This window comes from Cupressus sempervirens, chromosome 6 (genome assembly GCF_028749045.1).
Source record: "Cupressus sempervirens isolate cs-2001-9-10 chromosome 6, ASM2874904v1, whole genome shotgun sequence".
NCBI classification, from domain to species: Eukaryota; Viridiplantae; Streptophyta; class Pinopsida; order Cupressales; family Cupressaceae; genus Cupressus; species Cupressus sempervirens.
Genome location: NC_143123.1, coordinates 444,779,412 through 444,806,926, shown reverse-complemented (window position 1 = coordinate 444,806,926; position 27,515 = coordinate 444,779,412). Strand labels below are relative to the sequence as shown.

Genomic DNA, 27,515 nt, shown 5'->3' with positions numbered 1-27,515 from the left:
TTAGTTAAAGTATACAACCTATCATAGACATCTAGGAATTTTCGTTCCCATGCTCAGGTCTGTGAGAATATTCATAGTCTAGATGCACAAAAGCCCGTTCTATGTCAGGAAGAGATTTCAATTTTTCTTGAAGTGCTTCTCCAATGTCATGAGCATCCTACAAGGGCATATCACTGGGTAGCACAATGTCAACTTCAACAAAGAAATGAGACACACATGTGTAAGCTCTAACCGTATCAATATGACATATGTCTTTGTGATGATTCCAACAGAGATATGCCAATTTCTACAAATAATCAAGTGACGTTGTTTTCCCCACCAAAGAATTCACATTCTCCAAAACTGTGCTTGACCATGTCCTGATTGTACAGAGTGCTAATTGCACAAAAGACCCACTATCAGCTTTAGTATTTCAAATTATACACATTAATATAAACTTGAAGCATACTTGGCATCTGCTCGAAGGAAGCCTGGTAATCTATATTTTGGCTTTAGTGATCACAAGATTATACATCTTTCTTGCTACCACCACGACACAAATAACTTGATAGACATTAATGATCAAGTTTAAATAAAAAAGAATACATCCTCTTCGTTATTGTTCATGCCTGTAGCTTTTATTACTCACTAGCATTCTAAATGATTGTTATCAATGTTACCATCTATAAAGACAAAAGTCTGTATCCCTATATGTATATACAAAGAGAGGTTAGATATGATAATCCTGAAGGAGCCAACTAGTATTATCTACAGTCATGTGTTCTAAATGCATTTTATACATACATATGCCTTGCAGTAGTCATTACTATCATCTCTGAGGAAATGAAACCCCAATACTATTCTAAACAAATAAGATCTCCAGAATCAAGTAATGCAAATGGTCACATCTACTTGGACTCTTTAAAACAACTACTAATTAGTGGAAAGTGGAAACATATTCTATGTTTGATGTGGGTTATATGAGTTAGCTAGGAGCACATATATAGACATTATTTGGCTTTATTAACTACGTAGGCATTATTGTAGAAAATCAAAATGTGAAGTATCCTATGTTACAGTGTAAAGTAAAAGGTCAGAGAAGTGCTTACCACTATTGCTCTTGCTGGATCAATCCACCAGTAAAATTTACTTCCAAGAACTATAGCGGTGAGACCAATTGAATTGGTGGTGACATCAAAGAAATGATCTTGGGCATATGCCTTTACTATCTCATTTGTAAAAGTCTAGCAATAGATTACAAGGACCAACTTCACAACAGTAACTGAAACCATGATTCCAACAACCCATAACCACCTATCTCCTTCAAACAATACACCTCAGTTCTACATAATTTAGGAATGAAGTTGGTGTAAGAGTATTACTTATATGTAATATTATAAAATGTATCTCATTTAAAAGACAATACACTAATGATGGAATAGATGGAAAAGAGCAGACCAAAAGCATACGCCATATCACATTTAAGCTCAATATTTTATAGCTCCAAAATAATGATCATAATAAACAAGTATAAAACTCAACTTTTAGGACAAGGAAGTATGCCTTCATTTTTTTCACTTTTGCATCACTATCAAACCATGTAAATCAGGCCAAGTAAAACTCAACATCAAGGATTTGTATGAGTATTTTCATTTGTATCCACTTACAAAATTTTGGCAAAAATAGAAAGCCAGAGCTCAAGCCACTTATACCTTGTAATTCCTTCAAAAATGGTGAAGGGGGTTTACTAATTCAAAATATTAACACTCTCCTAATGATGTTGTATTTAAGAACATACATATGGCCTACAACACTTGAATATTATTTTAACTTAGCAAAATCATGTTGTTTAAAGGATTTAAATCATGAGCACAAAATTGTGTCTATGGTTGTAATTATGTCCAATAAAATATACTGTATTTGCAGTGATAGGATACAAAGCTAAAAAAGTGACCAAAAAAGCATGTAATATATCTTCCATGTTCATGAAAAGTTCAAATCATCATGAGAACCATTAGGGGGAAATATATATCTTGTTCTTAAAGGTATATCCTTGAATGGGGAATTTACCTTTGAATCAAGTTATCGAACAGACTCTAACATGATCTGCAGTCCCAATGTAACCATAACTGAAGCAAAAACTAGAATTCCCTGCACATGGAGCATTCTATTATGAATTAACGCTAAATTAGTGTTGGAAAATTCATAATGCTCATTCTTTGAGCAATTAATACAGACCATGACAAAAAGAATATGAACATTCACACATCAATGAGTAACCATAGCAATAGAAAACACAAACTACAATGAACAATCTAAAACAATTTCTTACACTAATCAAGAATAGAATTCATCTTCAGTTATATTGATATCTACAATGAAATTACTCAAAGATCTTAATGAGTCTCATCCTAATATTATTCATAAACTAAAATGAAAACCCCATTACTAAGGATGCAGGGTAGCACATAAATGAAATTTGAAACAATAAAACATCGAGTTGCAAAGCTTAAGGTTAAAAAATAGTAACATCTTTGGATTTTGGATTTTGTAATGAAAAAGTTTCCCATATGGATGCTTCCTATTACATGGGATCTCTTATCAAATCTCAAATAAGAAACCAAAGGATAAGAAGTCAAGAGGCCATGAGAAGAACTTAAAGTACATAATATATAACAAGCACAACTAACAAGTGGTAAACCTAATTAATAACCATCAAAGTTGCATAAGTTTTAGGTGATGATATTTAAATACCTAACCTTTTAGGTGATGATATTTATCTATCTTGTTCCTTAACAATATTGATACTAATATCATGTTATTGATTCCCTAATTTTTATGTAGAGCATTTTGGTGAATATTCAAGATACAAAAACAGGCATTGTAGTAGAGAAAAGGTTTGATGCAGAAAAATCAAAAAGGGGATGCACTCGCTTAAAACTTATGTTCCTACAATTTTTCGGAAGCTGTAGCTTGTCCTAGTTTTCTCTACCCTCCCAAACTTGTTCTCATGGCTACTAGATTCAAGGTTTTGGTGTGCAGATATAAGCTAGGTTCAACTTGGAAGTGTTTGATGATTTATCGCTATTCCCACCTCATACAGTGTGTTGAATGATATGATATTTATATGTATTGTAATGCTTCATTGTTTATTGAAACCTATCCACATTCATTCTTTTCCTCCAATCGGGTCACAATTACTATGAAGCAAGAAAATTGTGTGATGGAAAACCATTTGCTATTGTTTTTGCACGTTTTCTATTCTAGAAGCAATTATTTACATCATAGACTTAATATTTTTCTGCTTGTACTTTGACATAAAAAACATGATGTGCATCTCAATGTTGAAGATCCTAATGTTGATGACTACACTAAGTCATAGGTAGGTGATTCACAATTAAGTGATTGGTTAAATTAGGATGTAATTGAAAGCATTTGCGACTGCTTTGTTACTAGTGACTGGTCAAAGGTTGCTCACCAAGGTGAAGCAATGGATGAGAGTGATGAAGATGATGACTCTGCCTATGGAGATTTTGAAGATCTAGAGATGGGAGAGAAATATGGAGACAAAGTTAATGATAGCTTGGAGGATAGTAAAAATTTGAAGTCTATAGAAGAACAATGAAGATTGAAGAAGCTTGCACTTCATGCCAAATTTTATTCTCAATATCCTTTTGACTATTTTTTTTCCAGTCATACAATGCCTACTTTTAAAGATATTTAGTTTCCATGGTTCATAACATTGTGAAAAAATGTTCTTGGACAACATTGTGTATGAGATCCATCCTTAGGATATGATGCAGGATTAGAAGTCCAAAGTTTCCCTTGCATGGGTGACTACATTGCAAGAGTTGGGAAAGTCTATTCCTAAAGAATTAATAGTAATTAGGTACACATCCACCTAGGCACAATAAATATGAGTGGGAAGAGCTAAATGATTATCTACTTTAAGTTTGAGAATTGGGATAGATAAATGGAATGCTTAGATTAGTAGTAAATAAGTTTAAACAAAAAAAGATTATCAATTTAGCTAGAACTTAATATTATGTGCAAGAGACAACACAATATTGTTCACTGGTTTCTCTTATTTAATACTTTTGGCATAGTAAGTCTATAAATTATAAATAATAAATATACTTGTGTGAATTGCAAACATTATTTATTGGTAACTCTAATTTGGTATGTTTTGCAGCATCTCATTGTCACCTAACTCAAATGGATAGTCACAGCTTAACTCATATTTTCATCTTCTAACTAGATTTTCTTTAGCTTTGTGAATAAAGTGGCATATGGAAACCTCATTTGTTGTAGGTATAATTTCTCTCTTTAGTTGTTCTATAATTATCTTGATAGGTTCACTAGATAAACCATTCTTCGAGGGCACAAATCATGTCTTGACCTCTGGAAGTTTTGATGATAATTGCACTAGCTATGTTTATTTCTTTTTTTTGGTACAAATATGAGGTGGATTATTGTAGCACTATTGGCTCTTGATGGTGATCACACCACCTAATGTTACACACATTTGTTTTCATTTACAGCCTATGGAGATATATGTTGAATTAATTTGAATTTAATAATGTCTGATAAAATAGTAACAATTCTCTCTTTTGTTGTGTTTGGTATTTATGTATTGAGATTCTTCCAACACTACATCAGATTGAGTGAGCTGGAGAAGAACTAGAAGCTAAATGATCTGCTTGATGCATTGGACTTCAATCAAGTTGTGATATTTGTCAAGAGTGTTAACAGAGCTGTAGAGTTGAACAAGCTTCCTGTGGAGTGCAACCTTCCATCAATCTGCATTCATTCTAGAATGCCACAAGAAGAAAGGTATGTTTGATGTTGTTTTTCTTTTTGAATATACCATGGTACTTAATGTAACAATTCCCTTTTCTCAGCTATTTTGCCTCTCGATGTTGCAAAAACCTATATTCAAACAACTCCAAATATTAATGCTAGCAGAAATCCTATACACACAATCAGGATGGTAGGACATAAAATTTCATTTTTACATGGACTCCACTCTAGAAAAAATGTTTTAAATTAATTTTTAATAAAGATTTTGATTAGGCTTTTACAAGGTTATTGGACTCTTATGACAACAATTAGGATATCTATTAGGATTGATGGTTGGATTATTGAATTGGGTTAAAAAATTAAAATTTAAATATTCAAATACCATGGGACTTAGCTTCTACCTTTTTGTCTAGGATCTATTCTACTAAGTAGTCTTAGATAACCAATAGATGAATTTAAAAGCAAGAAGTGCTCATATTAATGAACATGAAACCATTTCCCAATTCTATGTTTGACAGATTTATAGAGAACTCAATTTTAGAGGATTATATGCTGGCTTGGGGCCTACATTGGTGAAAGATTTCCCTGCTAATGCTACAGCTATCATCACTTGGGAACTTACAAAAAATTTACTGGGGGTGAAGTAGTAGTAAGAGCATTACCTTAAAATATGAATGGGTTTATACCTATGTGAATTTGTAAAAAGTGGTCTTTTCTTTTTTTAGTAGATTGTCCTTTTTCCGTAAGAAAATGATATACTTGGATAAGTAGGCATATTGATGTACCTAAGAAATGGCATTATGTCATGGGACTTAGCCAACAATATATTTGTACCAAGTATAGTGCACTGTAATGGAATTGTTCATACAATGTTGATATTTACTCAAGAGGACTATTTTTATTTAGTTTTATTTGCCAAGTTTCCTTTTCAGTTTGATTTTGTGCTGGTGATGCTTCAGACTCAAATGCCTACAAATGCTTCATGCAGTGTCCAGTCTCAAGCCCTAATCACTAGGCAAGCTCCTAGCTCTTATTACAGTTTGCTTACTACAATGTCATATCCAGTTTGTATGTGATTCTACTAACCTAAAGGATTCTTAACCACAAAAAATAGTAGTCTCCTCTACCCAAGATAATACAACTTTGTTTGGATTTGAACAAGAAAATTGTAGCAGCATTATTAGTGAGGATTTGTGTTTTCTTAGAAACTTCTTATCTAAGAAAGCCTTCTTGAGGGTTGTGAGCTTGTCTATTTCTCCTTTACGTCAAAGGTTCAATGCGAGCATGTTGCTAAGAGCCTGCCCAAGGTTACAAATGCAAAGTGAACTAGTTTTTGATTACCTCTTTTATTAGATTAGATTAGCTTGTGGGGTGTAGAGAACATGGAGAGCTTGCCTTAGATGACATTTCATGGAGGCAGTAAATAAAACTGTTCAAATGCCTTACCTATGATTCCACATTTTGCATGCATGTCTACCAGGGTAGTTGCAAATTAAAAAAATATATTCTCTCAATATATCTATTTTGTGCATATCCAACAACCATGGCTTTTGATGACAACATTACGTTTAGGCATCCTATCAAATAGTTCACATGACTTATCTATGCTTCCATTTTGCAAGCATGTCTCCCAAGGCAAATGCTACTACTTCATCTACATCATTTTAGAAAATCCTTTATGCTTTGATGGATGCCTATAGCTTATCCCAAAGATCTCATTCAATAGTTATGAGATGATCAATCAAGAGGAAACATTTGAGAGCTTAGAGTGACACAATTTTTAGATAATCATATGAAATGAAATGGGCGTGTGAGTAGAAAGAAACTAGAAAGACATTGTGTATAGATGAAGGCATGAAATGGATCATTTTGGAGCACTCAGCATAGACACTTAGCATTCAGTACATATCATCATTCGAGATCAAATGGGTGTGTGGGATTATGTGCATAGTGAATAATAAAGGAGGGAATTGAACCCTCCCTGAGGCTCACACTTGTTGAGGTCCAGTTCAGCAATGGCCCTTCCTGTGAAATTGTTGTGTAAAAAATTTCTAATGAGATAATGTGTTATGAGCTCTTCATCAATGGGATGGAATTTGAATCTAGGAGGTAGTTCTGCATCACCCATATCATGACTGTAACTAAAGTTAAGAGTATTCAATAATAGAGGTTCTTAACTTTAGTTACAGTCATGATATGGGCGATGCACAACTGCCTCCTAGATTCACATTCCATCCCATTGATAAAGAGCTCATAACACATTATCTCATTAGAAAGGTTTTACAGAACAATTTCACAGGAAGGGCCATTACTGAACTGGACCTCAACAAGTGTGAGCCTAAAAAAAATTTATTTTGACCAATGCCTAACAATTTTCTAGCAAGCATTGGTCAAAATTTTGACCAATACATGGCTATTTTTGACCAATCATTGGTCAAAATTTTGACCAATGCTTAGCAGTTTTCGACCAAGCATTGGTCAAAATTTTGACCAATGCATGGCCATTTTTGACCAATCATTGGTCAAAATTTTGACCAATACTTGGTAGTTTTCGACCAAGCATTGGTCAAAATTTTGACCAATGCTTGGCAGAACTTGTGTCAACATTTTTGAAAGGTTTTGAAAAATGTATTGGTCAAAATTTTGACCAACTAGTAGGTTGGTCAAAATTTTGACTAGAAAATTTTTTCCCAATGGGTTGGTCGAACTTGTTCGAGATTTGGTCAAAAATTGGGTCAAAATTTTGACCAATAATGGTCAAAAAATGACCTCAAATGTACTAGTGTAAAGATCCCTATGGGCCAAGTAAGAGAACTAAATATAGTACCAAGAAGGAAACTAGAGAGGTTCATGGTTTTTCTATGGAAGAAATCATTTAGAGTACAATGAAGGTGAGCAAGGAATTAGCAAATGTCATCAAAGAGCTAATCTAGTTGCTGGCCTGGCTTGCAAGTGTCTGGTCTCTAGTCAGTGTGTTGGTTCTATTTTTTGAAGTCACTATTTTTTCCTTCTTTTTATAGTTTACTCTAGGTTCTAGGTCCTTATAAAACTTGGGTTTGAACTTTATTTATATTCTAGTTTTAGGTCCCTGTAAAATATAGTTTTGCTTTGATGTATTGTTTTGAACTTTAGGTTTTAGGTCCTTGTAAAACTTGGTGATACTTCCCGCATATCTTTTTTTATTGTAAGGGGTTTCAGGTCCCCTCAAAACTTATTTTTTCCTTAATCTAAAACATCACAATATGATGACAACCTTAGTATTGCAACGCAATTAGGGACAATTGCAAAAAAAAACATGAAAATCACCACAAATTACACTGCCGTCGCAAATTATTGTCACAAGTTGACCCCAAATGTTGTAGTAAGTGAATTTTCTAATTTTTTCACAATAAGATTTATGTTGACAAATATGGCTATTACATGGCACTTTCATATGTTAGTTCCACATTTCAAGTGCTTCAACTTTATCTTTCATTTTAGTGTTTCTTTGTTAACAAAACACTATGACAAAGTATGTTATGGAATGTATTGCAATTTCTTCTTTATTCAAATTGTGAAACATCTACTGGGTATGTTAGCTAAGATATGATCTTAAAAGAATATCTTATCTAATAAAGTCTTGTGATTTATAATCAGGCAGATCACAAGAGAAACATTTTCTATCTTTGCTAGAGTTGTAGCCACATAGGTGATAGATTTTGTAAATAGAATTGTTGGAATTTGATAGATTTGTAAAAATATGAACTTCGTCCAATATCTCATCCAATAAATAACACTCACTTTGACAATTTTTTTAATCCCACACAAGGAAAGGCCTTCTATCTACATTTGGAGGCTCTTCAATAGGTATTTTTAGCAAAACCTACATTCATTGTATTCATAAGCTCAAACCTCTATGATATTTTAATACACATATTAGAATTAGAAATTTAATATATCTTATTAGGTTATCGATTAATTTTTTAATTTTATCTTTGTTCTATATGTATCTTAATTCTTCTATAAATGCTTTATAATATTTGTGCTAAGTTATAATTGATATAAAGTATTTTCTAGCTTGTTTTGTACTTTGTTTGTGTGGGTCTTTGATGGCTCATCTTAAATTCATCCCACCATTAATTAATATATCTACCCTACTTTTTTATTAAGTAAAAGGCTACATAAATCAGTGGTTCAAGAAATTAAATTCTAGCATTTAATGATTTTTTTCTAAAGCATGTTCATATAAATAATTTTGAAAATTGAGAAGGCAATCTTTTGGCTAATTGTCTGGCTAATTTAGGTACTGATGGGGTTTATATTAACTCTTTACTTTCCCCACTTAACCTCCTCGATCTCCCTAACTTGGTTAATATTATGACAACATAATATGTTTACAGTAATGTTGAGCCCTTCTCATATACTATTTGATAGTAAATCACTCCTCTGTGATTTCACATGTTTTTACTTTTTTGGATCTCACTTGTTCTTTTGAGATATTGCATGTAGTTCAGAGTCTTGGATTTCACTTGCATCAGATGGCTTTCTATATCATGGTCTCAATTGGAGTTTTGGATGAAGATCAATGATGGGAAATTTTATGATAGTTTTAGGCTTGGCTCTTGGTTTTGTCCCCGAAACTAAACAATGAATTGTATTCATATGAGTTTTGGACTCTTTGTAATCAAAATATTCTTGATATAGGAATCACAAGGACAAGATTCATTAGCGTTGATAGATACTCTCTCTTGATGTAGTATTTCTTCTTCTGCATCCTTTTGTATCAAGTAATGACTGGAGTTTTTCTTTTTTGGTTCTTCTCTCCAAGAGCTATTTTGAACCAGTTATTATTATTATAAATGTAATGTTTCACCAAAAAACTAAAATAATAAAAGTTGGAAATTATTAAGTGGTGGAGAATGTTGAAGGATTCAACCAATAATAAATTTAAATTAGGAAGATGAGTGTATCCATATTATTAATGTTATTGGAAAGAAAAATTAAAAATGATTCATATTTTTAACTCAGAGGTTATGTTTGATTTTTTATTACTATTATTTCTTGATTTATTCCCTACATATCAATCAATACATATAATCCAATCCATTATTTATCTTAATCACAAGATGTTTCCAAATTCAAAATTATTCTAATATATAAATAGCTTTACATGAATACATAAATATCAACAAATAATGGATTATATATATAATTTATAAAAAAAACAAATTTATGTCTCTTAAATTTATCTATCTTATAAATATGGTGTCTCCATATTCTTTGGTAAGATGCACAACTCTTCATGAGTTCCACTAGTGCTTAAGGTTAAGGCTCATGTTCATTATAGCTTTTGGTCTATATTTTATATAAAATGTTTTTTCAAAAACTAAACTATAAACTTTAAGTACTTTAATTGTATTTAAATGGAGGTACATCTTTAGAAAAATGTTATTTTGTAATTATATATATATATATATATATATATGAAGATATGTATTGTAAGGTTTTGTACCAATCAAAATGAAATTGTTGGTCATTTTCTTGTCACAAGTTGTTCTTCATTTGGCCATAGAATTTAATAAGTGAAAACCAAATCTCCTATTAGCTCATTGTTGCATGCAAATTTTGGCTCCTGAATTGACAAGTTTTGAATAATCCAATGACAGGAACAAATACATCTAGGGGAAGCTAATTCCCATGTTCAACATACCCATTCAGACAATAGGGCCAACTATAAGGTTATACTCCTTCTTCAGGCTTTGCAAGACCTAAGCAGCTAGAACATAGATTCATTCATATGGTACCAGTTCCTAAAACATATATCTAAATTTGGATAATGTAGATTGAAATCTCAATTCTTCTATTGCTTATGCAAATAACATTGACATGAAATAGCTAATAACATGACTTATGAACCTAACAAACTAAATGGGGGTAAATCCCTTCAGCTCTTCAACATAAAAGGGAAAAGACTTTGAATAATATGTTTATTATTAGCAAAACCTAGGTATGAACAACAAACATATAGATCATGTTGCTGATCAGTGCCTTATCTATTGGGAAATTCCACAAATTACCAACACACATCCTTGGATATCAATGATATATCTCATATATCAAGACTCCAAATCTATCCTATCACTATGTGAATCAGACATCTACATTAAGATTGAGCCTCATACTTGACCTATCCTTCCATGAAATTTACAATCCTATTAAATAGATCAAGCATTTACTTGGCTCTTTGTTCAACCAGCAAAATGTATTGAGACATACAAATTTAAGGAGTTACAACTAGGTTTAAGCTCTTTGTTCATAAACCACAAAACATCATAGACAACATGATTAGGAGACAAGAATCAGATTCAAGATAAACCGTTGCTACATTTTTATTTATTTCCTTGAAACAAATACATGATAATGAATGCAATTAACTCACAAAATAGCTAAATAGACTAAAACTATCCCTACAATTCATTAAGTGTTGTTCATACACGATAAATACTAGGCATAAATGGTGGGATCATAGCTAGAGCTCTACTCCATAGTCTGGATAAATAAACAACCATCAACTGCCCTAGAAAATGAGAAAAGAAGAGAATAAATAGATAGGAAGAATTCCTAGATTAGATCTGATGCTACTGTGCATCCACTTGAAACTCTTCCACCTGTTGTTGTAGAACTTATCTCTTCTCTCCTCAACCAAAAATCAAATCTCATTATTATGGCACAACAAACTTGCAAATATATTTCATCAAAATGATGAGAAAACCCTCCTTTAATGGAATATTAGATAAGCATCCAAAATGCTGCTAAAATCTCTACTAAACTGATCAAGAGGCAAAATATACCAGCAATTGAAACCTCTTCAATATTGGTTTGTACCTAGATCATCACTTTCTTTTTCATTGAATCTAAACCACCATGGGAAAACCAACAAAAATAGTTAAGAAAACATGCCCCTGCTAGATAGGTCTAGTGATAAATTTTACCCATGATGACATGTACATATTCGGACTACAAATTTGAAATCCTCATAATGGTGTATTACATTCTATATTTGGGACAAAAATTATCCCTCTAGTGCTCATTTTTAAAATCTAGGCCCTTGGTCATGAACGGGGCATTTAAATCCTTCAACATCCTTGGTCAAACCTCAGTTGAATCCACTTGGATGCCACATGTCATAATTTTATCGCATCTCCACCTTAACCTCCAACTATCTCCTAGCTTCCAAGAAGTGGCAAAATCTCTTTATATCTACTTCTTTTCCATTTTCATTAACTATGAGATAACACCTATGAATTCATGATGAGGCTCATATCTTCATCTTTAACTACACACAAACTACCATGATCACACACTAATTCCTTTTGCACCTTCGTGGCTCCATCTTCTTAACAACATCTTTGATTGATGACCCTACAATAACCATTGCTTAACCATTTTGTCACTTGGTTGCCTTATCTTTGTCTCTCCCAAAATCCAACATTGGCCATTGATTTCAGGCGACATGTCATAATCTTACATATTCTGGGCAATTTGGGGTCAAACAATTAGAAGATCAAGATGAATCCTAGAAACATGACACCTATCCATATGATGTTATTTCTTCTAAGATGGGACCCACTATTAGATCTGGGAAGATATGATGACTATGGTATCATGTCAAACCTTTGCAACCCTTTTTGTTTCTATTCCTCCAAAATGTATTGAAATCGTGACATTTTTCCCACAATGACATCAACACCATTGGGTCCCTCTACCACATGGAAACTCTATTCTTTATCACCCTTCCTACTAGGCATCCTGGGCCCATCATGCCTCATGGCACCTTTACACTTCTTCCTACTCTGAAAACCTTTTCATTGTGAGATTAGAGCCCACCGTCAAATCTGGGAAGATCTAAATGTTGTAAATACATTTTGGGCCTCATTGTACCTTTTCTCCTTGATCCTCCTTGAACTCTTGAAATGATGACATGAGGCACTTGTGTGGCAACACCTCATCACTAAAAGGATTCAAACTTTTGGGAAAGAACACGACACATTAATAGAAGATTAAATGCATGAGGGACACAACAAAAGGTTAACAAGCCTAACAGGAGGAACACATGTTAAGTTACTCCACAAGACATGACCCTCACAAAAGATAATGTAAAATTATAAGACTAAAAGGTTATTTGAAGGGTTTTCACAATATTTTCAAATTAAACAAGGGTTTTAGCCATCTCTTCAAATTCAGTAGGGTTTAAGTTGTTTCTTCTAGTTATGAGCTAGGGTTTTACCAGAAAGACAACTCATGGGTTTCAAAATGAAAACCAAATGCATACAACTAAAAAGCATTCATAGGGGCTTTATTAGCAAAGTTTCATAATAATTGCTCAAAATCAACTTGCAATTTTGAGTCCCAAAAATGACTTTTTTTGGGGATGATGGATAACTTGTATACATGCAAGAATTCAGAATTTTTGGTTTAAGTAGACCACATACATGAATTTCTCTCAAACATCTTTATTGAAAGCAAGAAAACTACTCCTAAACTATATAGATGATGGCCCCGAGCCACTGAAAAATCAACAAAACCTCTTACCTCTATCAAATACCTGATTCTCATTTCTATTTTCATGAGGTAAGAGTAGAATATCACTTTCATCAGTTTCACCAATCAAATTAACATCTTCATCTTTAGAGTGGATATAAAAACTAGGGACCATTTCAACAAAATGCTCACTATAAACATATAGATCAACATGCTCAATTATATCAGAAGAACCATCATGAACATATGATTTGTAGTTCCTCTCATGTGTGCAGTCTGTACCTTGTTATATTTTGATTCAAGAGATACTTGTTACTCATGTTATTGTTTACATTTGAGATGACCTAAGGGTTGGATGCTATACTTTGATTTTAGTATCATAGATCTATTAGATTGCTATGTTATTCAGTTGATCATATTTTCATGTTGGTGCCATGTTGAGATCACAATATGTTTAATGATGATATCTAGTTATCTGACATTTTGACATATCTCTAATTTGGTTTTAGGTGGATCTAATGCTATGGTGATTTACTTCATTCTTGCTTTGATTATGTTTTATGTGAAAGTGAGTGATGTAAATGGATTATTTTAGTATATTTGAATAAATGGTTATATTAGGTGATTTAATGCATTTTTTGTCTCGACTCTATTATTATATGCAATTACACTTGATCATGTGTTTTAGTGTGCAAGATTTATATCCCTAGCAGTGGCACATGGAGTTAGTGATTCAACCATTCATTTTATCAATGTTGTCCCTATATGGTTGACGTATCTTATTTAAGTGTTTAATTTAAACCTTCTGATGATCTAATAAATTTAGATCCATTTGCATTATTTGACTAGACCAGTAAATGTGTCTATGCTTTTAGAGTTTTGCATTATCATGAAGTTGTTAAGGAAATTTTAGTGATTTTGGGTTTTCGGGCTTTATTTTATTAATTTTTAATTTCTAGCAACTTTGAGATAGATGAATTCCAATTATTTGGAATAGCCTATTTTCATTTGGGTTGATTTGAGGTTTAACTAGGTTGGATGGTTATTTACCTTGATCAATTATTCACTTGAAAAGTGAACAAGTTTTGAAAGAGGAAATTAATTCCTCACTTCTCACTTTTGGAAATTGATAATTTCAGAGCTTTTTCCCAAAATTCTCTTCTAGAAGATTGTGTTTTTGTTCATTGTGAGAGCTATAGATGTGAGATCTTCGCGAGATTAATCTCATTAGATCCAACTTGGGGAGCACTTTATTTCTCATGACTTTTGGCAGCTTTTGTGGGTTATTTATTTTACAGTGTTGATTCCTATATCTGCCAGTTTTGCTATTAGGTAGGGCTCTCCCATTTTTGTGTTTCAGCTCTGTTTCAAGTTATGTTTCTAGTATTTGTTTGATAGGAGGTTGAGAACTAGTGTTCCCCTCCATTTCTATTTGCTAGTTCTACTTGGTTGGTCAGGTATGGACATTTTCCCAATTTTTGAGGTGAGGGTTTGGGGTTTTGCACTGTTATGTTGATTGTTTTTGCATATGGTGCTCAAAACCAATTTATTTTTTATTTTTGTGGCTTTTGTGCCCTAAGCCAAAATGAGCATTAATTTCAAAGTTTTTGAGTTTTGAGACTTTTACCTCAATTTGCATGCCACCCATTTTTCTAGGGTTTACTTGGCATGATGTTGGTTGTAGACTTGGATCATCCATAGGATGTTAATCAGACCATTGTTACACTTTTATATTGTATTGGGATGCATGTTGTATATATCCTCCTGAGCTTTTATTCAGTTGAGTGTTGTATTTTTCTTGTGTTCTCATCTGGTCTTTGTGTTATGATCTTCATGATGGTGGTGTGCCACACACAAGCATGTGCACACACATTTTTTAGGTGACTTACAAGTCCTGATCTTTCATGCTACTTATAGGAGTTATGATCATTTGGAGTTGGGTTGGGAATGTGCATACCTACATGCACTCATCATTGGATGAGCATGGGTAGGGTGGGGTAGCACCATGGAGGGGGCTAAGTTTTCTACAACTTGGTTACTATTTCTCGAGGGTTGGCACACTGAAGTTTTAATCAAGTGATAACTAAATAAAATATTGGGTGGTAATAAAACTTAGATAATAAAAAGATTCTGGAAGTGCTCCTTCCGTTGGGAAGTGTGAGCTACCAATACTAGCTGGGCTATTTGACCTAGTGTGACCATTGCTAGATGTTTTTACTTGGTACTTCAGGTTTTAGAGTATGCTTTCTTGTGAGTTATGCTTTCATTAGAATGCTTGGATATCATGTTTAGATGATGTTAATTTTTTTGATGCATTCATATATTATGATGTTTAGCATATGATTAGATGATGTAATTTGGTTGGTTCAATTATCTATTGCTTATTGGATTAGCATGTTAGATTTCATATTCTTATGATGTTATTATTCTTTAGTAGTGAAGTCCTCATAAGACAACTTGGACTATCTAGTTGATAGTTTGGGATGTTATGCATGGGGATGACTAGGATGTTCGAGGTCTCATGATGCTACTATGGTTGTGAGGAATCACACATGAGATTTCTTATGTTCATTTTTGTACATTGCAATGTTACTTTCAGTACTTTCCCTTCACTACTATGTTTAGATGGTTAGATGCATTTTCTATCTTGTAGTTTTTTTTTTTGAGTGTCTAAGCCTCAATTTTTGATCTGGTACTCCCTAGTGTGAAGGTTATGACTTCTTATTTTATCCCCCTATTTGTCCTTGGAGCATTTCTTGTTTTTCCTGGGTGACAATGTGCTAGCATTAGGCAATACTTATAAAGTATCAGATGCCCAAAGAAGAAGAATCATGTGATACTAGACAGTATTGCATGCCCATAGGAAAACTATCATGTCATACTTGGAAGTATTGCACACCCTTTAAGAAAGCATTGTACGATACTTATGAAGTATCACATGGCCTTTGGAGAAGTATCACCTAGACCTTGAAAGTATTATATTCCCTTTGAAGGAATATCATATGATACTGGAAACTATCACACAGCTCTACATAAAAGTGTTGCTAGGTCGTAGGAAAACCTGTCTAGGTAGACAACTAGCACTTTTTTGTTTGTTCAAAAGTTTTTGAGAAGTGTTTTGACTACCCTCTATAGTGTTCTTGAATCCATTGGTATTGGTTTTTGAATTTGGGATGTTTTGGATTCAAAATCATTTGTGTTCTTCTATGGGATGTTAGTTTGGTTAGTAGTGGCATTTGGAGATCTCTTGGTGGTTGGATGTTTGTTTGGTCTTATATTTCAATCTTTTTGCTCCTTGTTTGTGGATTGTCATGTGCATCCATATTCACTTTTTAAAAAAATTGTCTTGGTTTACTTTTATTCTTGTTCCAAGGATCTCTGGGTAGGGCATTACATCTGGTATTAGAACCCATGTTGCAACATTGGGATCTCTATGTCATGCTTCCACTTTGTTATTTTTTTCAGTATTTGTATTGTTATATTATGGTTGTTATTTTGATATCTCATTGTGTTCCATGCTTTTGACTCTATGCTTGTGATGTATGTTTCTGACCTTATCTTATTGCTTCCACAGTGATGCCTCCTACACATAGACCTAGTAGTTGGAGTGGTAACTGATGAAATAACCATGAAGAGAAATGTTAGGATGGGGAGTGAGAACATGGTAATAATGAATAGGTTGGCATTGGGGCACTGATGCCAGTGTTACAAGAGGTTCTAGCATGGTTTGGACCTAGTGCTAAGGAAAACCAACACAACAATGACTAGGAAGAAGAATCTCATCATGGAGATTCCCATAGGTATGAGCATAGAGAAGAGGGATGTGACCATGAGTGTGAAAATTCTCATACACCACCTAGTAGAAGAATAAACTAATGGAGGGGCTATGGTTGGGATGATGATTATTTCACCTAGGTGGAGATGATGTCAGAACTACAAAGGTCTAAACCACCATTGTTTGATGGCCATGGAACATGGCACAAGGCTAAGATTTGGTTACTGGATATGGGGCATTCTTCTCCTTACTACATTATGGGAGAAATGTGAAGGCTCATTGTGCTATCATGTAGTTGAGAGAACATGATTCTATTTGGTGGGATTTGGAGAGTGAGAAACTCCATATTGATGTAGTGGATCTCACTTGGGAGATCTTCAAGGAGAGGTTCCAAGAGAAATTCCTTTCTCCATAATACCATGAGGCCTATACTAATGAGTTTCATGAGCTCAAGTAGGGGAATATGATGGTGGACTAATATGAGAATTGTTTCCTTGGTTTGAGGAAGTATTCGAGTTATTGACATAATGAAGCACTTCTCACTTAGCATTTTGTTAGGGCCGGCTTTCAAGACTCTATCATTGGGGATGTTCATGTTCACTAGCGAAGGATGCTTGCACTTTCCATGGAAAAGGAAAGAATTTTAGAGAGAAATGTGGCTAGAGGGTTCAGTAGAAAATCAGGTTCTCAAAACCAAAGTGCATGGACTTCAAGGCAAGATGCTTAGTTCACTTAGTCCTAAGGAAAAGGCCAAACCTAGTCAACAACCTCCCAAGGTGGACATTGTTGAAAGTATCAAAATTATATTTTGAACAAGGGTGGATAGTCTTCAAGTGCCTCAGAGAATAAGGTGGATGACCAGAACTAGGGACAGAAGCCCCAACGAGATTTTGCTCCTTAGAGTAGTCAACAAAACTCTAGCAAGGGTAGTGTACTATATTCTAGTACTACTCAAGGTGGTCATGGAACTGGATCTAGCTTTGGGGGAAACTATTATTCTTATGGCTAGCTTGGCCATAAGGCTTTGGGATGTCTTATTAAACCATTTATAGGAACTAGTAGAGGTGGAGCTAGACCAGAGCTTATTGTGGGAGATGTAGGAAGGAGTCATTGAGTCTTTATAGTAGTTGGTTGAGATAAGTATCAAGGTAGCATAGTAAAGGCTATAGGTACATTGCATGGTATTTTTACTTTAGTATTATTTGACTTAAGTGCTTCAAATTATTATTTTTCACCATCTCTTGTTTAGTGATGTCTGCTAGTGGTAGCACATTAGTTCGATAGATGGCAAGTTGACTTAGCTATGAGTTCTAAATTGGATGTAGACTCCTTAGTTAGTAGTTGTAGTTTGAACTTTGGTACCTTCACCACTACAATAGATCTTTGTATCCTACCTCTAAGATCATTTGACATTGTGTTGGATGTGGATCGGTTAGCCAACCATCAAGAAAATATAGATTTCTATCATAAGTTGGTTCAATATGTTGATGACATAGGTGGGTGGGTGGAACTATTAGGCATCCATAGAACAATCTCACTTTGGATGATCTCAACTAATCAGTTGAAATAGAGTGTGCAGAAGGGATGTCATATGTTTTAAAAAAATTTCTATTAGTGATCTTGAGGAAGTCGAGAGCTATACAATAACACTTGATGATCACCCACTCCTTCATGAGCATGCAGATGTGTTTCTTGATGAGATACCTAGCATGCTATTGAAGTTGATGAAAGATCAACCCCATAGCTCCCAAGAATCACATGCATGGAAACACCTATCACAAAAAGAGAGAAACAAAAAGCTATGTTAGTTGGAATTGCCAGATCCATACATGAGACATTCTTGATGAACAAAAAGATAGATTACTATATCAAAAGTGAATGAATAAAATTACAAAGAGATTAATCCTTATAAAAGGAGATCAAAACCCTATCAAAAAGAGAGAAGCAAAAAGCTATGCCAGCTGGAATTGTCAAATCCATACATGAGACATTCTTGATGAGAAAAAAGATAGATTACTATTTTCAAATGTGAATGAATAAAATTACAAAGAGATTTATCCTTATAAAAGGAGATCAAAACCCTAACAGATAAAATCTAGGTTGCATGATAATAATTAATAAAATAATTAATTATTATATGCCTAAAGGTTAGCTTAAGTAAACTAGAGATAATAAGTGACTTAATAATTAAATCAAAATGATTTGATTAATAAGGAAATATCTTATTACTCTAACACATTCCACTGTAGTATGACATTGATTTTTGGATTGATCTTGTACCAGGAGCGGAGCTGATTTCACAAGCTCCTTACTGCATGAATATGCAAGAGTTGAGTAAGCTCAGATTGTAGTTGGAAGAATTGTTGGCCAAGGGCAACATTTATCCTAGTGTATCCCTATGGGGTGTACTAGTCATCTTTGTGAAGAAGAAAGATGGATTACTGCATTTATGCATTGACTACCAGTAGTTGAATAAGGTGACAGTGAAGAACTGGTACCCTTTACCGAGGATAGATGACTTGTTCAGTTAGATGAAGGGAGCACAAATCTTCTCAAAGATTGATCTTAAGTTGAGATGCCACCAGCTTTGTATCCAAGAGGCTAACATTTATCAAACAACTTTTCATACATGATATGGGCATTATGAGTTCACGGTTGTACCTTTAGGTTAACTAATGCACCGTCAATGTTAATGAGTCTAATGAATGGAATATTTTGTACTTACATCAATCAATGTGACATTGTACTCTTGGATGACATATTGATCTATTTGAATACTTTTTAGGAACATGAGGTCAATTTACGCTAGGTATTGCAATACTTTAGAGACCATTAGTTATATGGTAACTTGGGTAATTGTCAATTCTTCTAGTTAGAGGTAAAGTATTTGGGGCATATCATTTGGTGAGGGTATCGTGGTGGATCTAGAGAAAATATGAGCTATCATGGATTGGATGGTACCTACTAATGTCTCAAAGGTTTGTAGTTTCATGGAATTGGTGGGTTATTACCATTGCCTTGTGAAGGATTTCTCATGTATAGCTCATCCCATCACTTCTCTTCATGAAAAGGGAAGAAGTATGTTTGGTCAAACCAATGTGAGGAAAAATTTAATTCTCTTAAGGAGGCATCAACATCCGGTGGGTCTTTTTCAGCTGCATGCCATTCCAAAGTGGAAATCTGATACGATATCTATTGATTTTATCATAGGGTTGCCTATGTCATCACGCCAACATGATTGTATTATGGTGACAATGGACAAGTTGTTCAAGATAGCGCATTTTTCACTCATTGGAACATCTTATATAGCTTCTTTTGTAGTGCATGTTTTAAAATTGGAGGATATTGCTCATTTGCATGGGATCCCTCATTAGATCATTTTAGATAGGGATCTAGTGTTTACTTCAGCACTGTGGACATCTCTCCAACATGCTTTGGGTGCACAACTCAATTTTAGTTTGGCTTATCACCCAAAGACCAATGGTTAGACTAAGAGAGTGAACCAAGTTTTGGATGATATGCTTCACATGTATATTATGAACAAGTAGGTGAAGTGGGAGGATTATTTATACCTTGTTGAGTTTTCATACAACAATGGGTATCATAGTTCTCTTGGCATGTTACCTTTTCAGGCCTTGTACGGTAGACCATGTCATACCCATTTGAGTTAGGACCATTTGGAGGACCAAGTACCTCTATGTCCACAAGTGCTTTAGGATATGGAGCAGTGGATTGTTTATATTAGAGAGCATATGGTTACTACTCAAGATAGGTAGAAGAAGTATGCATATGCCCATAGGTAACAATCATCACAAGGATTTTGCAACCTAGTCCCCAGTGGAGTCTCCATTTTGTTGGCTCTAAATGACAGGTTTTGAATAAACCAATGATAGGAACAAATATATCTAGGGGAAACAAATTCCCATGTTCAACATAACCATTCACACATTAGGGCCAACTATAAGGCTATACTCCTTCTTTAGGCTCTACAAGACCTAGGCGGGTAGACCTCATATTCATTGATATGATACTAGTTCTGAAAACATATATCTAAATTTGGATAACATAGATTGAAACCAAAACTCTTATATTACTTATGCAAACAACAAGACATGAAATAGCTAATAACATGACTTATGAACTTGATAAGCTAAGTGCCAATAAATCCTTTTAGCTCTTCAACATAAAAGGGAAAAGACTTTGAATAATATGTTAATTATTAGCAAAACCCAAATATGAATAACAAACATATAGATAATGTAGCTAATCAGTGCCTTATCTATTGGGAAATTCCACAAGTTACTAACATCCCTAGATATCAGTAACATATCTCATATATCAAGACTTCATATGTATCCTATCACTTTGTGAATTAGACATCTGCATCAAGATTGAACCTCATAATCGACCTATCATTTTATAAAATCTAAAATCCTGTCAAATACATCAAGCATCTACTTGGCTCTTTGTTCCAACAACAAAATCTTTCAAGACATACAACTTTAATGAATTGCAACTAGGTTTAAGCTCTTTGTTCATAAACCACAAAAAATCATAGATAACATGAATATGAGACAAGAATCAAATTGAAGATAATCCATTGTTACACTTTTATTGATTTCCTTGAAAAAAATACATGAGGATGCATGAAATTAACTCGCAAAATAGTTGAATAGACTAAAACTATCTATGTATTTCATTAACTATTGTTCATATAAAAGAAATACTAGGCATTAATGGTGGGATCATAGATAGAGCTCTACTCCATAGTCTAAATAAACAACCAACCATCAACTACCCTTAAAATGAGAAAAGAAGAGAATAAATAGAGAGGAAAAATTCCCAAATCATATCTGATGCTACCATGTATCCACTTGAAACTCTTCCACCTACTATTGTAGAACTTATCTCTTCTCTCCTAAACCAAAAATCAAATCTCATCATTATGACACAATAAACTTGCAAAATAATCTCCTTAAAATGATGATAAAACCCTCCTTTCATGGAATATTAGACAAGCATCCAAAATGCTACTAAAAGATCCAACAAATTGATTAGGAGGAAAAATATACTAGCAACTGAAACTCAACACTTTCTTTATAAATGAATTTGAACCATCGTGGGAAAGCTAACAAAAATAGTTAAGAAAACATGCCCCTACTGGGAAATTTTGATGATAACTTTTACCCATGATGACTTGCACTTATTCTGACTACAAATTTGAAATCATCAACTTCTCCACTTTCCAATAGTGTATTACACTATATTTTAGACAAAAATTACCCATTGGTGCTCATTTTGAAAATTTAGCTCCTTGGTCATGAATGGGGCATTTAAATACCTCAACATGCTTGGTTAAACCTTAGTTGAGTCTACTTAGATTCTACATGTCATAATTCTACTGCATCTCCACCTTAGCCTCCAAGTGTCTCCTAGATGTCAAGAAGTTGAAGATTCTCTTTATCTCTACTTCTTTTCCCTTTTCATTAATTGCAAGATAACAACTATGAAGTTGTGATGAGGCTCATCTCTTTATCTCCACATTTATCTTTAACCATGCACAAACTACCACAATCACACACTAATTCCTTTCACACCCTTGCGTCTCCATCTTCTTACTGCATCTTTGATCAATGACCTTGTGATAACCACTGCTTAACCATGTTTCCGCTTTTTTTCCTTATCTATGTCTCTCCATAAATTCAAATACCATCCATTGATCTAAAGCTAGACATCATAATCTTACATATTTTGGGCAATTTGGGGTCAAATAGTTAGAAGATTAAGAGGAAGCCCGAAAACATGATACCTATACATATGATGGTATTGCCTCTAAGATGGGACCCACCATTAGTCTAGGAAGATCTGATGGCTATGGTAGCATTTAGAACCTCTGTGAGCCTTTTTGTCTTTGTTCCTCCAAAATATTCCAAAGTCATGACATATGTAACACAATGATGTCAACACCATTGGGTCCCTCTACCACATGGAAACTCTATGCTTCATCACCCTTCTTGTTAGACATCCTGTGCCCCCCATACCACATGGCACCTTTATGTTTCTTCCTACTCTAAAACCATTTCCCTGTGAGATTAGCACCCACCATCAAATCTAGTAAAATTTGATGGTTGCAAATACATTTCGGGCCTCTTTTTACCTTTTCTCCTCAATCCTCCTTGGACTCCTAAAATGCCAAAACATGGCAATCATGTGGTAACACCTCATCACTAAAAGGATTTTTACTTTATGGAAACAACGTAACACATTAGTAAGATTAAATGTGCGGAGGACACAAAAAAAGATTAACAAGTCTAATAGGAGGAACACATGTTAAGTTACTCTATGAAGACATGATCCTCATAAAAGATAATGTAAAATTATAAGACTAAAAGGTCATTTGAAGGGTTTTCACAATATTTTCAAATTAAACAAGGGTTTTAACCAACTCTTCAAAATGCACTAGGTTTTAAGTTGTTTCCTATAGTTATCAGCTAGGGTTTTACCAGAAAGACAACTCATGGGTTTGAAAATTACAACCAAATACATACAACTAAAAAGCATTTGTAGGGGTTTGATTACAAAAGCTTTGTAATAAGTACTCAAAATCAATGTGTAATTTTGAGTCCCAACAACACAAAAGCATCTCACTACTAGTAGTACATTTATTTTTCAAATTGTGTAGACATACTTAAATATAAACAATCTAATAGTAGAAATAAATGTGTTAACAAATGGATTATAGAAATTTGACAATGCTAATTATTTTTCCATGGTTAAAGTGCCTTATATTTACATTATCTCTAGGTGCATTCTAGTTGCATGGTAAAAGAGCCTTTTATTAGTCATGTTTCATTTCAAGAGAACATTTAGGGTGATGCTTAATATTGATACAAAATTATTTATACAATTAAATTTAGAACACATGAGAAAATAGTTACATTATTGGTGTACTATTGTTTTTATCATATACATAAAAATTCGTACACAATTCAAAAAAAAAATTAAATTTTTTTTTGTCTAGACACGTGGGAAGTCAATTCCAATCCTCATTCTCTCATTTAAAAATTGTTTGAAATCTTAATGGGAAACAAGATACTAAGGGGGGGGTGTGAATCAGGACCTATAAAACTTTTCACTAATAAAATAATTAAATATATTCACACCTAATCCATCTCATATCTTAGATCTCATACCATATAATCATAAACTTCTAATTCTGAAATGAAATCTATCTAAGCATAAAATCCATGTAAAATATCAACACATAACACAATAATTTTGGTAACCTAGAAACACTTCAAGTTGAAGGTAAAACTGGGGTGGAGATGAAACCCACAAATCTCTACTACTGCAACAACAAAGTTCACCTGTTAGGGCTATAATTTGATAATGTCCAATGATCTACCCTATGAGGGGTCTTCCCTACCAAGAGCATTTAAGACTATTAGGTCTTAACCTTTCAAACTTAGCCTTCCTTCACTCTGTACTTATCTTATTCACTCCATCACCCTTATTCACCATCTTTTTATTTTATCTTAGGGTAGGAACCCTTCTTAAATAAATAATTATAGAAAGTTCTAGATTAGGATCAATGATCCATATTTCATCATTTTCCCTTCTAATTTTTTGATTGGTTAATCTTCTTTTCTTGGGATTAATGTCTTCTGACAAAATGTGTAATCTCCTTCTTAAATGTCTCTACAATATTTAAATTTTGTGTAGAAGTCAGCTAAAATGACTTACATAAGTGTTTTTACAATTAGAAAATCATATGTCAAAAGTAGTTTACTCGCCACTTGAATATTTTGAAGCTCGACCATAACTACACTAGTAAATTTTGACTCAATTTTCAATGAATTTTGGTCACAATTTTGACCCATGTTGGTCAAAAGTGTGACCAAGCAATACATCACAATTTTTCTTGTCAAAATTTCAACCAAACCTCAAGTTGGTCAAAAATTTGACCAACAGTTTGCTTGAAAATGTTATATTTATTTTGAGCCTAATTTTTCATTATTGGTCAAACTGATCACCCAAATCTTGGTGGAAAACTTTCAAGAATTGGTCAAAATTTTGACCAATTCTAGTCCATCCGACAACTAGGATGCCATGGTCATGACCAAAGTGTTGGTCAAAATTTTGACCAAATCTTGGTGGAAAACTTTCATGAATTGGTTGAAATTTTGACCAATTCTAGCTCATCCCACAACTAGGATGCCATGGTCATGACCAAAGGGTTGGTCAAAATTTTGACCAATTATGGGTGGAATATCTTGAAGTGTTGGTCAAAAGTTTGACCAAACTAATTTGTTTTAAAAAAATACAGCAAGTTGTAGTGATATTGATTACAATCAATATGCTACATAGCTACTAGAGAAATTTTCTATGTTTGTGAATCCCCCAATGAATGCTTACCCGTGGACTCTCTCTTAGACCATCTTCTTTGATCACTCAACCAATGCAATTTTGAAAGAGGCTTGGTAGTGGTTTCCATTTTATAACATGTCTATTCAGTGATTTTGAAGTTGATCTAATTTTGAGCCCTTGTCTAGCATTAGGTGGCTACTTGGAACTCTAGAAATTTTTTATGAACCTATCATGGCTAATGCGAGATTTGATAATGAAAGCTCCTAGTGACCCTCCAATAGAATCAGTCCTGGTGTTCAAGAAAGACACGTTTTCTAGATTTTGAATATTGGCATTAGCATCATTTCTATTGGAGATCCATGAAGCGTCATGATTGCTATGCAAGGGCTCCCTAAAGTCATCTCTATGCAAATTCATTGGCATAGTTTACGGAATGGTTTGACAATGATTATCATTCTAATGTGTCATTTTGGTTGCCTGGAAAGTGATATGAAGGGTGAGTCATCATCTAGTAGTTGGGTTACTTATCACAAGTGATAAGGGAGCTTTTGTTATCAGAAGCTTCTTGTGGCAATCAAGTGGATCCATAACGAATGCAATACTGGATTCCAAATTAAATCAATGACATCATATCTATAAGAGTAGAATGAAGAAACAACCCATTTGATATATGTGACTCCCTAAAGATGCTTTTCTTTCTCACTCCATTGGCACAAATTTGGGAGTGTGGTTCTATAGTGGTTGTTGTTCTAGTGTGTCATTATAGTGATATGAAAAGTGATGCTAAGGGTGGAGCTTACCTTTAGCACTTGGAGTGTTTGTGCAAGTGAGTAGGGGAGCTTCTATTGTACAAGCCTAATTAGACAAAGTAGAGCTATTAGCACCATCAACAACCACAGATGAATCGTTAAGAGTAGAGTTTGAATCCATGAACCATTAGGGGCATAAAGTTTGATATTCTTAGGGAGGCTCTTCAAATAATCAACCATCATGAGGATGCACATTTAGATCTTCCATGACAATAAGGTTTCAACATAAATGGAATCATTATTGTGACAATCACCAAAATTCAAACTATCATTGGATCACTACATCTATAGGTATGGTTTTTTCATTGGGCTGACATATCTACAAGACATGTGTCTTCATGGGACTATCGTGCTCATAGGTTGTAGGCTTTCACTTGATTGCAAGAGGAGCTCATCTTGTTGAAAAAGGTGCATTACAATGGTAATAATTTATCATGCTAACATTTAAGAAGTTCATTAAAAGGATTTACAATAAAGCATTTTTTTCCTATTCATAGATGCTTCCTAATTATTTTCCTAAGGCACTACAAATGGCCCTAAAAGAACCTTAACTCTTTCCTACTAAAAAAAAATGGAAACAACTGATATGGAATCACATCAATAGAACTTGGAACAAGACTAAATGAAATTTTCCTAAACTAGATATGCCCAACTAATATTAGGTGAATGCTACCAATGAAATCCCAAAAATACAATAAAAAAATAATGATACTATCAACATTTGTTATTTTCTTGTACTGTCACAGTCTAGATGCTTTTTCACCAAGAAAAAATTCTTCAAAAGAAAGAGTCACAGTTGACATTAAAATACCCTCCTCACAGAATTATATATAAAGAAATCTGATCATATTCTAAGAATTTTATAAAGTACTATCTATAACAATGTGAACTAAATGTCATTGTCTTTCTAGTAACCTAACAAAATAAAATTTAGAATAATATGGACTACAAGGAATAAAGATTAAGTACCCATCAATCAAAATGTTGTAAATATAGACATTTTTCTTGACTCCAACCACATTCATTTCCTTTGTAACTGCTAGAGCACTCTGCATCCTTCTTGCCTTGTAGCATACCTTAAGTAAGATTCCATATGATATTTCATCAAGCTTCAAGCCTTCACTTTTCATCTTTGTAAAATACTCAAAAGCTCTACCAATCTCATGAACAAATGCATAACCTTGCATTATAGTGGTGTATGTATGCTCATTTGGAGATACCCCAGCCAATGACATGTTGTCAATAATCTTGAGAGCATTATCCAT

The 27,515-nt window shown here is 33.8% G+C and overlaps 1 pseudogene; it reads right to left on the bottom strand.

Moving 5' to 3' along the window:
- On the bottom strand, nucleotides 1-27,515 carry LOC149552987 (metal tolerance protein 11-like; annotated as a pseudogene).